The 15,056-nt window shown below is 46.7% G+C and overlaps 1 pseudogene; it reads right to left on the bottom strand.

The window, feature by feature from the left end:
- Window positions 1-761: 761 nt before the first annotated feature.
- On the bottom strand, window positions 762-853 carry LOC140724077 (U6 spliceosomal RNA; annotated as a pseudogene).
- Window positions 854-15,056: the final 14,203 nt, after the last annotated feature.

A 15,056-nucleotide genomic window follows, 5' to 3' on the forward strand; every position in this document is an offset into this window, starting at 1 on the left:
CAGTGTCACAGTGAAGGGTGCCACAGTGAAGGATGTGCTTGTGTCAGTATCGTGCGGGGCATGTCCGAGTTTCTCTGAGGAACGTGTCAGTGTCAGTGTGATAGGAACTCTGTGCCCCGGCGGAGGTGACAATGACGTGTCACGGTGTCATGGCGTGGGCTATGCTGGTCGCACAGAGAAGGGTATGTCAGTGCCACGGTGAGAGACATTTCATGGCCACGGTGTGTGTGAGAGTCACACGCTGAGGTGTGCGTCGGTGCAACGGAGAGTTTACTGTCGATGTCATTGTGACATTGTGAGTTTAGCTGTCGGTCTCTGTTAAGGGATTTGCCTGTGTCAGTGTGAGGTGAGGGTAACTGCCCCAGTGAGCGGTGCATCGGCATTATGTTGAGGGGTGATATTGACTCGGTAAAGGGTGTTACAGTGACGTGTGAGTCTTTGTCACGCTGAGGAGCGTGAAGGTGTCACGGTGTACGGTACCACAGTGTCACGGTGAAGAGCGTGTCGGTGTCGCTTCAGCAGTTTAACGGTAACACGGTCAGGGGCATGTCGATGTTAGTGAGGGGTACTTTGCGGTCAGTGCGAAAGCCATGTGAGCGTCACGGCAATAGTCCTGTCAGTGTCGCGGTCAGGAGTGTATCTGAGTCTCGTTGAAGGTCGTGACCGTGCTACGGTTGATGTTATGATGAATGGCGTGTCGGTGTCAGCATGAGCCTTGATTGTGTTACTGTAAAGGATTGTGTTTTATCCCGGTTTTTTTTTAAATCATGGAACGCTTCAAGAATCCTTGCGCAGGGGCCATGCTAATCTTCTCTGTACTGTTCCAATTTTAGTATATGTGCTGCTGAAGCGGTTTGAGGTGTGTTCGTGTTATAGAACATACAACCCAGTGTTATACACTGTGTTATACAACACAGTACAGGCACTGCGGCCCACAATGTTATGTCGACGCCTTATGTCGCTGCCTCCCATATAACCCACCACTTTCAACTCCTCCATATACCTGTCTGGTAGGCTTTTAAATATCACTAGTGTATCTGCCACCACCACTGACTCAGGAAGTGCATTCCACGCAACAGCCATTCTCTGCGTGAAAAAACTACTTCTGATACCCCTCTTGAACATCCCACCCCTTACCTTAAACCCATGTGCTCTTGTATTGAGGCGCTGGCTGTCCATTTTATCTATTCCTCTTATAATATTCTATATCATGTCTCCTCTCATCCCACTTCTCTCCAAAGAGTAAAGCCCCAACTCCCTTAATCTCTGAGCATGATGCATACACTCTAAACCAGGCAGCATCCTGGTAAATCTCCTCTGTACCATTTCCAATGCTTCCGCATCCGTCCTACAGTGAGGAGAGCAGAACTGGACACAGTACTTCAAGTGTGGCCTAACCAGAGTTTTATAGAGCTGCATCATTACCTCGCGATTCTTAAACTCCAATCCTCGACTTATGAAAGCAAACAACCATAAGCTTTCTTAACTACCCTATCTACCTGTGAGGCAATTTGCAGGGATCTCCTCCACACTACCAAGTATCCTGCCATTTACTTTGAACTCTGTCTTGGAGTTTGTCCTTCCAAAATGTACCACCTCACACTTATCCGGGCTGAACTCCATCTGCCACTTTTCGGCCCACTTCTGCATAGTGTCTAAGTCACTCTGCAATCTTCGAAAATATTAACACGATCCACTAGAACACCAACCTTTGTGTCGTATCCAAACTTGCCATCCTACCCTTCTACCACCACATCCATGTCGTTAATAGAATCACGAAAAGCAGAGGTACCAGAACAGATCCTTGTGGAACACCACTAGTCACGGCACTCCAAACCGAATGTACCCCGAAATCCGAATGCACTCCCTCCACCACGACACTCTGCTTTCTGCATGCATGCCAATTCGGAATCCTCATCTATATGCCTGGTCACCTCCTCAGAGAATTCTATCAGGCTTGTTAGACAGGATCTGCCTTTCACAAAGACATGCTGACTGTCCCTGTTCAGACCATGATTCTCTAAATGGCCATAGATTCTATAACTAAGAATATTTTCCAGCAACTTTCCCACCACGGACGTAAGGCTCACTGGTTTCTAATTATCTGGACAATCCCTCCTACCTTATTTGAAGAAGAGGACAACGTTCACCTCCCTGCAATACTCCCGTACCATTCCCGTGGACAACGAGGACATAACGATCCAAGCCAGAGGCTCAGCAACCTCTTCTCTCCTCTCGTGAATTACCCTGGGGAATATTCCGTCAGGCCCCGGGTATTTATCCGTCCTAATGTATTTTAAAAACTCCAACACCTCCTTTCCCTTAATATCAACATGCTCCAGAAAATCAAACTTCATCACATTGTCCTCACCGTCATCAAGTGCCCTCTCAGTGGTGAATAACGAAGATAAGTATTCATTGAAGACCTCGCCAACTTCCACAGTCTCCAGGCACATCTTCCCATCTTTATCTCTAATCTGCATTCACTCCTGTCATTATTCTGTTCTTCACATAATTGAAGAATGCCTTGGGGTTTTCCTTTAACCTTCACACCAAGGCCTTCTCTTGCTCCCTTCTTTCTGTCCACAGCCCCTTCTTCATCACTTTTCTTGCTACCCTATGTTCCTCAATAGACCCATCTGATCCTTGCTTCCTCAACCTCATGTATGCTGCCTTCTTCCATCGATGTTACGGTAAGGGGGTCTTGGTTTCACTGTTGTGTTTTGCAATCTCAATATATTCCACTTTCTTTATTTATGGTCTGACTCCATCCGGAGACCGTTCCACTCACCATAGATCGAGAGACTGGCCACAGACACGATGAAGGCGGACATAACTAGGCAGAGTAGGTACGGTCTATTTCCGATCTTTACTTTCGACTCCCGTTCTTGCGCAGCTGTGGATAGACCATGCGATCATAAGATCACAATAAATATTTATTAAGACAAAATGAGCTACTTAATGATTATTTTACTTCAGTATCTTAGTGATTGTAGTGATGACTTGCAGCAGACCGAAAAGCCTGTGCATGTAGATATTAAGAAAAAGGATGTAATGGAGCTTTTGGAAAGCATCGATCTTCATAAGCCGCCGGTACCGGACGAAATATACCCCCAGGCTACTGTGGGAGGCGAGGGAAGAGATTGTTGAGGCTCTGGCGATGATCTTTGCATCATGAATGGAAACGTGGGAGGGTCCGTAGGATTGGAGGGTTGCGGATGTTGTTCCTTTATTCAAGAATGTGAGAGGAGATTGCCCAGGAAATTATAGACCAGTGAGTCTTTCCTCAGAGATTGGTAAGTTGATGGAGAAGATCTTGAGAGGCAGGATTTATGAACATTTGGAGAGGTATAATATGTTTAGGAGTTGTCAGCATGGCTTTGTAAAGGGCAGAACGTGCCTTACGAGAATGATTGAATTTTTCTGGAGATGTGACTAAAGGAAGAAGAAGGTGATGAAGGAAGAACAGTAAATGTAGTGTATATGGATTTCAGCAAAACATTTGATACGGTACCCCATGCAAGGCTTACTGAGAAACTAAGGAGGAATGGGATCCAAGGGGATATTGATTTGTGGTCCACAACTGGCTTGCCCACAGAAGGCAATGAGTGGTTGTAGACGCGTCATATTCTGCACAGAAGTCGGTCACTAGTGGAGTGCATCAGGGATCTGTTCTTGGACCCTTATTCTTCTTGACTTTAATAAATGAAATGAATGAAGATTTGGAGAAATGATGCAGAAAAAAGAATGGAATGGAAATGAATGCTGTATGCCCCCATTAAAGGCTATTGACCCACTTTGGCAACGTGTTGGAAATCTAATGTGTTGATTTCACAGTCACCATGTACACAGTAAATTGATACAGCCCTATCCTCCCCCTTAATCTTTACCTTTATTCTTTCAATGGTGCTTTTTTATATTAGAACATTACACGCAACTGCAGAACACAGAAGTCTGTGCGTAAGTAGATAGCGTGAGGGACAAAAATACTGAATTATTATTATAAGTTCAAGATGCAAGATATTTCCTGATAAAAAAGAAACTATTTTGAATACAGCATGCATCACTGACAGTTTACAGCACTAGCTGCAGACAGATTTTATGGTCCTGAATGTATCTGTGGTTAACTATAGGTTAAATACATGAAAGTAAACCATCTTGACCTAAAGTGAAATCCCAAACAGGATTCTCACTTGCCAGGAGTCTGACTTTGTTCCATGCACCAAAAATGCCTTTTTGGAAAACAACTTCCAAGTTTGTGGCAATGACGTCAATCACAACAGATGAAACAACATTTTAAAGCCCATTGGCAATTTTCACAGTCTGTGTCCGCATACTTCTAACGTTACGCACAAAACAGTCTGGGGGATCTCAAAATATCAGGCAGCATCTCTGATGGGAAATTAGCCGATGACATTTCACGTCAAGGCACTTCATAGCTGCTGTCTGACCTGTTGAGTTCTCCTGCATATTATGTGTGTTGCTCAAGATTTCCAGCACATCCAGAATCTCTTGTGTTTCTGTGAAGACAACTCATATCCTTTCTCTTTCCTCCTTCATAATAATGATTCATAACTTCAAAAGATTAAATTTGTATTACTGTTCCATGAAATGTCCACAACTTAATTCATTGAACAGAGGTCAAATTTGATTTCCCTGATTTGGAGAGTTATTTTCTTTCTGAGTATCCTCAGTCTTTTTACACGTGATTCTCTCAGAGAGATCAGAACAGTAAACCTAGGAAGAGGCAACTGAAGCACAACTCATCTGGGAGTGTGGCTGACTCCAACTATCTTTCAGTGCTGAACGCTCACATGGGTGATGATAACTCAATGAAATGCATATTATGGCACATGCAATGCATTATGAGAACAGTATAATACAGAATTGCTGTGGCCAATGTGGGTTTCATAGCCAAAGCAGTAGATTATTATTTATGAAACCACTGATGGATGTACCACAGGAATGGTACCCCTCTATACCAGAACAATGTGCACCATTTAGTATGATCAGAATGTTTTGAGGACTAAAGTTGGGCAGGTCAAATATATGGTCTATGTATGGACCAATGACATAGAAAATAAAAGGTTAAGGCCCTGCAACAAAAGGCACTAAAGGTTGGTTTGTGAGTCCTGATGCAGGACCTTGACCCTGATTCATACATCATCTTTTTGGCTCCAAAGATGCTGCTGGGCCCATTGAGTTCTTCCAGCACTTGCTGTTTCTTCAGATTACAACATTAGCAGTCTTGTTAAAATGTAAAAATGCCAACATACACATGCTAAAGATTAAGTGACACAACTCTGTCTCTTTAATACTCCGCCTTTGAATCTCTCAAAGGGAAGGAAACCGCTATCTACAAAATATTCAATGAAAGCTGAAAGAAGGGACAAAAGGAACAAGTAACAACATAGACCCCAGAAATGAATGATGTCAGCGGATGGACTTGACATCATCAAGCAATGGAAGCAGATCTATCTGAAGAGAAGAAATAGATAACAAAGAAGAAGCTACGCTCCCAGAACACTGAAGGACGTGCAGGAGCAAAACTGCAAGTGAAACTACAAACATGCCTGTGAACAGGAGATACAACAATAATATTTGGAAGGAAATTTGATCATCCTGATGTAGACTAAGGAATACGTCACGGCAAGATGACAGAGGGAGGGGTGACTCCCTCCCTATGAAATCTGAACATCAGAGCCTTCTTTGATCAGTATGTTTTCGCTTCAACAGGAAGGGTGTTACTGTATAGTGCTTTTGGGAGTAAGGGCGGGTGAAGCATGCTCCAGTCTACCAGCAGCCATTTGGAGAACAATAATACTGATGTAGAATATTTTAGAATAAATGTGGGAAAGGATGATAAACAGTCAAGTATGAAAACACCTAACCGGAAGGGGGCGAAGTACAATGAATTGTAAAGGGATTTGGATTCAAGGCATGTAAAAACAGTAAAATAATCTCAACAAAGGATGGCCTCTTTGATGACGAAACTTAAGTGTCTAGAAATTCATCTGCTAAAGACGTCAGACTGCCCATTCTGTAATCCACTCCATTACGTCAGTCAATCTGACCTTAACATATGTGTCAGCAAAGGTGACGACACGAGAGAAAATCAGAATCAGAATCAAAATCAGAAACAGGTTTATTATCACTGGCAAGTAATGTGACATTTATTAACTTAGCAGCAGCAGTTCAATGCAATTCATAGTCTAGCAGAGAAAAAAATAACAGTAAAAAAGAAAATAAATAAACAAGTTAATCAATTACATATATTGAATAGATTGTAAAAAGTGCAAACAGTGAAATACAGTATATTAAAAAAGCGAGGTAGTATCCAAAGATTCAATATACATTTAGGAATCGGATGGCAGAGGGGAATAAGCTGTTCCTGAATCACTACAGCGAGTTAAACTTTGAGGTCAAGAATACATCATATGGGAATAGTGGGCTGTTCAATTGTCTCATAACAGCAGGGTAGAACCTCTCTTTGAGCCTGGTGAAATGAGCCGTCGCATCTTCCTACAATAGGAGGTGATGGGGTGTAAGAGAATTATCCAGGCTGGCTGTCTGCTTTAGTGGGTAGTGCAGAACCAGTCCGTGGAGGTGAGGCTGATACCCCGGATATGCGGAGATTCGTTCACGACTCTCTGCACTTCCCTCCGGTCACGAAGGGAGTAGTTACCCTCCCAAGCAAAGTTGTATCGTGATTGGATGCTGTCGGAGGTGCATCAACAAAGATGGACGAGGTTCCTCAGGAACAGGCCAATCTGACAGTGGAGACAAGAAGGTCTGACGGGGACAGAACAGTGGACACCAGAACACAGGAACACTAGAATACTACAGCACAGTACAGGACCTTCAGTCCTCGATATTGTGCCGACCCATATGTAACTTTAAAAACGTACTGAATCCACACCACCACATAACCCTCCAATTTTCTTTCATCCATGTGCCAGTCCAAGAGGTTCATAAATACCCCTAATGTTTTAGTCTCCACCACCATCCTTGGCAAGTCATTCCAGGCACTCACAAACCTCTGTGTAAAAAACTTACCCCTGATGTCTCCCCTAAATTTAAGTCCCTTAACTTTGTACATATGCCCTCTGGTGTTTGCTATTGGTGCCCTGGGAAACACGTACTTGCTATCCACCCTATCTATGCCTCTCATAATCTTGTAGACCTCTATCAAGTCCCTTCCTATCCTTGTACGCTCCAAAGAGAAAATTCCCAGCTCTGCTAACCATTCCTTATAAGGCTTGTTTTCCAATCCAGGCAACGTCCTGGTAAATCTCCTCTGTACCGTTTCCATATCTTCCATATACTTCATATAATTAGATGACCCGAACTGAACACAATACTCTAAGTGCGGTCTCACCAGAGATTTGTAGAGTTACAACATGACCTCTCCACTCTTGAACTCAATCCCCCTGTTAATGAAGTCCAGAATCCCACAGACATTCTGAACTACCCTATCAACCTGCGCAGCGACCTGAGGGATGTAAGAATTTGAAACCCAAGTTCCCGCTGTTCATCAACACTTTTACGTAGCCGGCCATTAACCCTGTACTCAGCATTCTGGTTTGTCCTTCCAAAATGCATCACGTCACACTTATCCGGATTGATCTCCATCTGCCACTTTTCTGCCCAACTCTGCATCCTTTTTGTATTCCCTTGTGACCTTCGACAAACTGCAGCTCCATCCACAACTCCTCTATTATTCGTGGCATCCACAAACTTACCCACCTATCCTTCCGCCTCATAATCAAGGTCATGTATAAAATTTACAAAGAGCAGGGGTCCCAGGACAGATCCTTCTGTCACCGACCTCAAGGCAGAAAACTTTCCTTCCACAACTACCCTATGCTTTCTTCCTGTAAGCCAATGTTTTACCCAAACAGCCAAGGTTCCACTGATCCCATGCCTCATTACTTTCTGGATGAGTCTCTCCTGGGGACCATGTCAAATGCCTTACTAAATGCATGTAGACCACATCTACCGCCCTAAACGCATCAACGTTCTTCGTTACTTCTTCAAAAAACTCAGTTAGGCTCGTGAGGCAGGGCCTGCCCTTGACAAGGAAACACGTGACCAGCAGCAGAAACTCCCTTTTAACTGGTGATATCTTTCCTGTTCTCTGAGCGTGCATGGAAGGTCAGGGTGAGTTAGCCGGTGTAGACACAAGGTGTTTAGTGTAAGAATTCACGTACTTGGTAAATTAGACAATCAAGGTGCTCGTCTGTAAATACATATCTGATCATTATTACGAGGGGCGGCATTAAAAACACATTGAACTGGAAGGGGTGCAGATGGAGATTTACAAAAATACTGTCCGGACTCGATGGAGGGAGTTACGGAGAGAGGTCAGGAAGATTGGGATGATATTCCTTGGAGTACAGGGGTAACCTTTCAGAAATATTTAAAGCCTCGAGGTGCAGAAACAGAGTGAATACGCAGAGTCATTTTCTATCGTCTTGGAGAATCGAGGACCAGAGCTCGCAGTTCTAAGTTGAGAGGAGAAACATGCAAACACATTGAATTGGGGAGCCGATTAACAACCTTCAGTTACCCAGATTGTGGTCGGTCCATGGCACAAACTGACAGAGGTAGTGGTCGAGGCTGATGCATTAGAAACTTGGACACTTGGGAGTCTGACACGTGACCCCTTCAGAATGGCGACACCACTGTGAACTCTGACCTGTCTGTGCAGTGACTCGCAGCTCGCCGGGTCCTGAGACAATGGGAGGATCCTCACTATCATCGACGAGGGGTTCGCCTTTCCCAATATTCAGCTCTGAGTAGGTGGAGGTCTGACTGTCTGGGGAAGAAAGTGAGAGAATGAGAGAGAGAGAAACAGAAGGTGGAGAGACCGGTAAAGAATGGGGGAGTGGGGAGGACACAGGGACAAGAAAATAGAGTGCGGAAAGAGAGGGCTGAGAGGTAGGGATTGGAAGTGAGAGAGAGGTGGAAGAGTCGAGGAGACAGAGCAGGAGAGTGAGGATGAAAAGGATAAATGGACTGAGGAGTGAGTGATTGGAGCGATGGACGAGAAAATGAGAGAGAATGGCGGCAAGAAAGGGGAAAGACAGAGAGAGGGACCGAGTAAAGGGAGCGAGGTTATGCCTGAAGGAGAGTGAGACTGGTGAGAGGGATAGCGAAAAAGAAGGTGAGTGTGGGGATTGGGAGGAAAAATGTAGATGGCAGAGGGGTGGAAGACAAAGGGAGCGAGAGAAAAAGGGAGAGAGGTTAAAGAGTGAATGTTATGCGAGAGAGGAGAGAGCATGTGGGAGAAAGAGGCGGGGTGGATACGGAGGCAGAGAAGGTGTATAGGGGGAGTAGATCGGAAAATTGGGGGACAGCGAGAGGGGATGAACGGGGACAGAGACGGAGTTAGGAGGGAGCGGAAGTGGACAGACTATGTGAGCGGAGAGACGGAAAGAGTGAGCGAGGACAGCGAGTGCGGTAGAGAGGGGAAGTGTGAGAGACAGAGAGAGCGGAGAGTTTAGGGAAGGGGAGAGTGGGGAAAGAGAAACAGCTAGAGGGGAAATGGCAACGGAGAGAGCGGGAGGCGTAGAAGGGGTGAGATGTGGAAAAGACAGAGAGAAGAGTTGGGAAAGGGGTGAGGGCGTGAGAGAAAGGAAATAGTGGCCCAGAGAGGAAGAAAAGAGGATGAGAGAGGATCAGCGTGTGAGAGATGTGGGAGAAAGAGGGATGCAGGGGAAAGAGAGTAGAGAGGGGGATGAGAGAGATGCCTCTTGCCGCACTCCTCCTTCCTCGCCACTCCTCCCAAGGTATTTCCTGCTCACCCGTCATGCCACAGCACTCCCTTCTCTCGCACCCCGCCCTACCCCACCACACAATCCCTCCTCAGTGTACCCAGTTTAAACCTCTCTCACTGTACTACCACCGCACAAAAACCTCATGGCATTTTCTTCACCGACCCCACCCACAGCAACTCCACATCCTGTTCCTCAGCTCTCCCTCTTTTCAGCCCCGCTTGTTACTCTGCCTCCACCCCGACACTTCCCAGATCGCTCCCTCCTCACCGACCACCCCAGAGAGCTCGTATCTCATCCAGCCTCTCACGCATTGCTCTGACCTATTGTCTCACAGGGATCAATTAGGATTAACAGTGCTCTTGCCACGAAATTTCTCGACAGGAATAGACACATCAGCTGAGCAGAGTCACACCAAGAAAGTGAAACTGACCTCCATTCGTCCGGACCCGGGGAACAGAGGGAGTCTTGAAATGAGGTTCAACATACGATACATCAGGGTCTTCTGGGGGCAGATCAGTGAGAGTCAGAAACAGGGTGAGGCTCCCTCCACACTGTCCCATCACACACTCCCGGGGTCAGACATAAAGTGAATCTCCCTCCGCAATGTCCGATCACACGCACCAGGGGTCAGACACTGAGTGAATCTCCCTCCACACAGTCCCATCACATACTCCCGGGGTCGCACACAGAGTGAATCTCCCTCCACACCGTCCCATCACACATTCCCGGGGTCAGACACAGAGTGAATCTCCCTACACAATCCCGCATCACACACTCCCCGGGTTAGAAAGAGATTGAAATTCTCTCCCTCTGTCTCTGCCCCACTTACCTTTCGATGGAGACGATGAGATAGGTTTTACGCTCTGCATTTTCATGTAAATCTCGCTGTCGTCCATCCTGTCGAGGATCCTTTGCGTCTCTGAGCTCAGCGAGACAAACAAACACCAGATGAGCAGCTGATAAAGAGAGGAGCCGAGAGCAGGGGGAGGCAGTGCTGGGTGAGAGGGAGATTGAGGGTGTGAGAGGAGGGTCGTCTGGAGCGATGAGAGTGGCGGGGTGAGGGGGAGTAGTGAGAGTGGGGAGAAACAGAGGAAAGGGGTGAGAGGGCAAGGTTAGGGTTTGGCGGAGAGAGAATCGTGAGTGACAGGGGTCAGAAAGGGGTATCACTGAAAGAAGGGGAGAGCGAGAAGTGCAAGAGAATGTAAAGAGAGAGGTTTAAACAGAGAGGGTGTATTGTTGGAGGGAATCAATTTGGCTTCTCTCTCGAGCTCTCTCTTTTTTTCTTCTATTCCTTCTCTCGGGCGGATATGTTGCATTTTCTGTCCAAGAGGTTTACAACCAAAACCTCATCCCCTACTGCAACATTCTGTTTATTCAGGCCCTCTGTGCTCTAGAAACCACGGCCCCGGGACAAAGCAGAAACACCCACCGAAGTAACCGAGCCTCCGAGACTAGCAACAGATTGCCCTTTTCACACCGTGTAGAACTTATCAAAGAATGCATATATTTAGATATTGAAGTTTTTCAGGAAACTAACACACGCTGCGAAGTGTCTGACATTTGACTCTTTTCACCCATTGGAACATAAGCTGGGGGTTGTCAGTATTTCAGAGAAGTATTGAAAGCGTGCGGTTACACTGACTGGGCCGGCATACAGACAGGAAAAAATAAAAATAAAAATAGCAGTGGCGTCGGCGCAGAAGACCGAGTTCAAAAGCTCTCTCAAAAACTCTCAATCACCTTCTGTCTATCATTTTCTCTCCCTGCGTTCTTCACTCTCCCCTCACTATCCCCCTATTTCTCTCCCATGAGTGCCTCGAACCCGCTTCAATTTCGCTCCTCTCTCATGCTCTCTTCTTTTTCCTCGACACCCTCTCTGTCTTCTGCCTTTCTATCTCACTGCCCTCCTCACTAAGCCTTCTCTTTCTGTCTCCCGACCCTCTCTACCCCACTTTCTCTCTTCCCACTCTCTCCCTCTCAGGCTGTGTCTGTGTCTGGATGAGAGAGACAGAAAGAGAGAGAGAGCGGGAGAGAGAGAGAGAGAGAGAGAGAGAGAGAGAGAGAGAGAGAGAGAGAGAGAGAGAGAGAGAGAGAGAGAGAGAGAGAGAGAGAGAGAGAGAGAGAGAGAGAGAGAGAGAGAGAGAGAGAGAGAGAGAGAGAGAGAGAGAGAGAGAGAGTCTAGCCAAATTAGTATGCGCTGGGACTGTGTTTTGAAATCTTGACTCTGTGTCTGATCCCGGGAAAGTGTTTTGGGAGAATGTGTTGGAACTTCTCTGAATGTCTGCCAACAGGACTATTTGATGGGAGAGTGCATGAGGAGCTTCACTCTGTCTCTAACTCGCCGAGTCTGTGTGATCAGACGGTTCGGAGGGATCTTCACTTTACACCTGACGCCTGCAATGTGCGATGGGCCGGTGTGAAAGGATTGGGCGAAGCAACATTGTTCTAACTCTGTTTCAAATCTTCTTTAAATAAATTCAAAACAGCAAGAGTGATGTGTGATATATCCACACCAGAGTGAAGCACCCTACACTCCATCCTATTTCATATATCTGGGGTCAGACACACAGAGAAGCTCCGTCCACACCGTCCTAGCACATTCTCTCGGGTTCGGTCACAGATTGAATCTGCCTCCACACCGTCCCATCACACACTCCCGGGGTCAGACACAGAGTGAAACTCCCTCCACACCGACCCATCACACACTCCCGGGGTCAGAAAGAGAGTGGATCTTACTCCAGACGGTTCCATTACACACTTGCGGTGTCAGACCTTGACCAAAGCTTGGTCCACATTGTCCCGTCGCACAGGCCCGGAATCAGACACAGAGTGAAACTCCCTCCACACCGACCCATCACACACTCCCGGGGTCAGACACAGAGTGAATCCCCATCCACACCGTCACAGCACTCACTCCCGTGGTCAGACAAAGACTGAAGCTACCTACAAAACGTCCCTTCACACACTCCCGGTGTGAGACAACATACTTCGTCCACAACGTCCTATCACACAATCTCTGTGTCAGAAACAATGTGATTCTCCCTCCACACCGACTCATCACACAATCCCGGAGTCAAGCACAGGTTGTAGGTCCCTCCACACTGTCCCATCACACAATCCCGAGGTCAGACACAGAGTGAATCTCCCTCCTCACCGTCGCATCACACACTCCCGGGGTCAGACACAGAGTGAATCTCCCTCCTCACCGTCGCATCACCCACTCCCAGGGTCAGACACAGAGTGAATCTCCCTTCACACCTTCCCATCACACAACCCCGGGGTCAGACACGGAGTGAAGCTTCCTCCACAACGTCCCGTTACACACTCCCGGAGTCAGACACAGAGTGAATCTCCCTCCAGACCGAATCATCACACACTCCCGGGGTCAGACACAGAGTGAATCTCCCTCCACACCGTCCCATCACACACTCCCGGGTAGACTCATTATCAATCTCCCTCCACACCGTCCTATTACACAATCCTGGAGTGAGACAGTGAATGAAATGTTCATCAACACAGACCCATCACACACACACGGGGTTAGTGACAATGCTAAGATCCCCCCACGCCATCCTTCACCCTCTCTTGCTGTCAGACACAGAGTAAATCTCCCTCCACACCGTTGCATCATACCCTCTCGTGGTCAGATAGTGTGTTTAACTCCCTCTATTTCCCTCATGGAAAAGGATAGCATTTTTAAATTGGGGGACGGCAGATTATGAGGCTATGAGGTTAGAACTTGCGGGAGTGAATTGGAATGTAATTTCTGCAGGAAAATATACTATGGAAACTTTTTCGATGTTCAGATATCTCTTGCACGATGTTAGAGTAAATTTGTCCCTGTGAGTAAGATAAAAAAAAATGGTAGGATGAAGCCTTCATGGTTGACTATTGAGGTGGACAATCCAGTCAGTTGGAAGTAGGCAGCATACATGAAGTTAAGAACGCAAGGATCAGTTGGGTTTATTGAGGAATATTGGATAACAAGAAAAGAGCTCAAGAAGGGGCTGAGGAGAGCAGGGAGGGGGTGTGAGAAGGTTTGGAGAGTAGGGTAAAGGAAAACCCCAAGACATTCCTCAGTTATTTGAAGAACAAAAGGACGTCAGGAGTGAAGGTAGGACCGATTAGAGATAAAGGTGGGAAAATGAGCCTGGAGGCTGTGGAAGTGAGCGGGGTCCTGATTGAATACTTCACTTCGGTATTCACCAGTGAGAGGGAACATGATCACGGTTAGGACAATATGAGTGAGCACAATGATATTGGAGCATGTTAATATTGATGGACAGAAGGCGCTGGTGTTCTTGAAATACATTAGGACGGGTAAGTCCCCGGGTCTGACTGAATCTACCCCAGGCTGCCCCACGAGGAAGAGATTGCTGATCCTCTGGCTAGGATGTTTATGACCACGTTGTCCACAGGACTGGTACCAGAGGATTGGAGGAAGGCGAATTGTGTAACACTTCTTCAAATAGGTTAGCAGGGATAGTCCGGTTAATTATAGACCAGTGAGTCTTACGGCTGTCGTGGGAAAATTGTTGGAAAATATTCTTAGAGACAGGATCTATCAGAGGAAGGTTTTTTTACTCAGTGAGTTGTTGATGCGAGGAATGCACTGCCTGAGTCAGTGGTGGAGGCAGATACACTAGTGAAATCTAAGAGACCACTAGACAGGTATAAGGAGGAATTTACTCTGGTTGGTTATATGGGAGGCAGTATATAAGGGTAGGCAGAGCATTTTTTGCCGAAGGGCCTTTACCGTGATGTACGGGTTTCTGTTCTTTGCTCTTTACCGTTCCATCACACACTCCAGGGTTCAGACACATGGTGAAGCTCTCTCCGCTCTGTCCCGTTACACCCTCCCGGGGTCAAACACACGGTGAAGCTCCCTCCACACCTGCCTATCACACATTCTCGGGGCAGACACATGGTCAAGCACATTGCACAACGTTGGGGTTACATCTGCTCACTTCCACCGGATATCGATCTTTCGGTTCTCAGCTTTTCTGCGTCTCTGTGTCTACAGGCCGGTCGTGTGGTTTCACAACACTTCCTCCCAGTGACTGCAAACTCACCAGCTGTCCAGAGCCCTCTCTCCTCCACCCCTCCCTCCTCTGTTCTACCTGTGGTCTCACACACAATTATTATCTCTGAGACAGACACAATGTCGGAGACTACAGGAACGCTGTAGTGCCGGTAACTGCTGAAAAGGCAGAGTGGGAGTGTGGAGGGAGATTCGCTCAGTTTCTGAATCCGTTATTGTGTTATTGGATTGTGATG

This window comes from Hemitrygon akajei, unplaced genomic scaffold (genome assembly GCF_048418815.1).
Source record: "Hemitrygon akajei unplaced genomic scaffold, sHemAka1.3 Scf000158, whole genome shotgun sequence".
Classification (NCBI taxonomy): Eukaryota; Metazoa; Chordata; class Chondrichthyes; order Myliobatiformes; family Dasyatidae; genus Hemitrygon; species Hemitrygon akajei.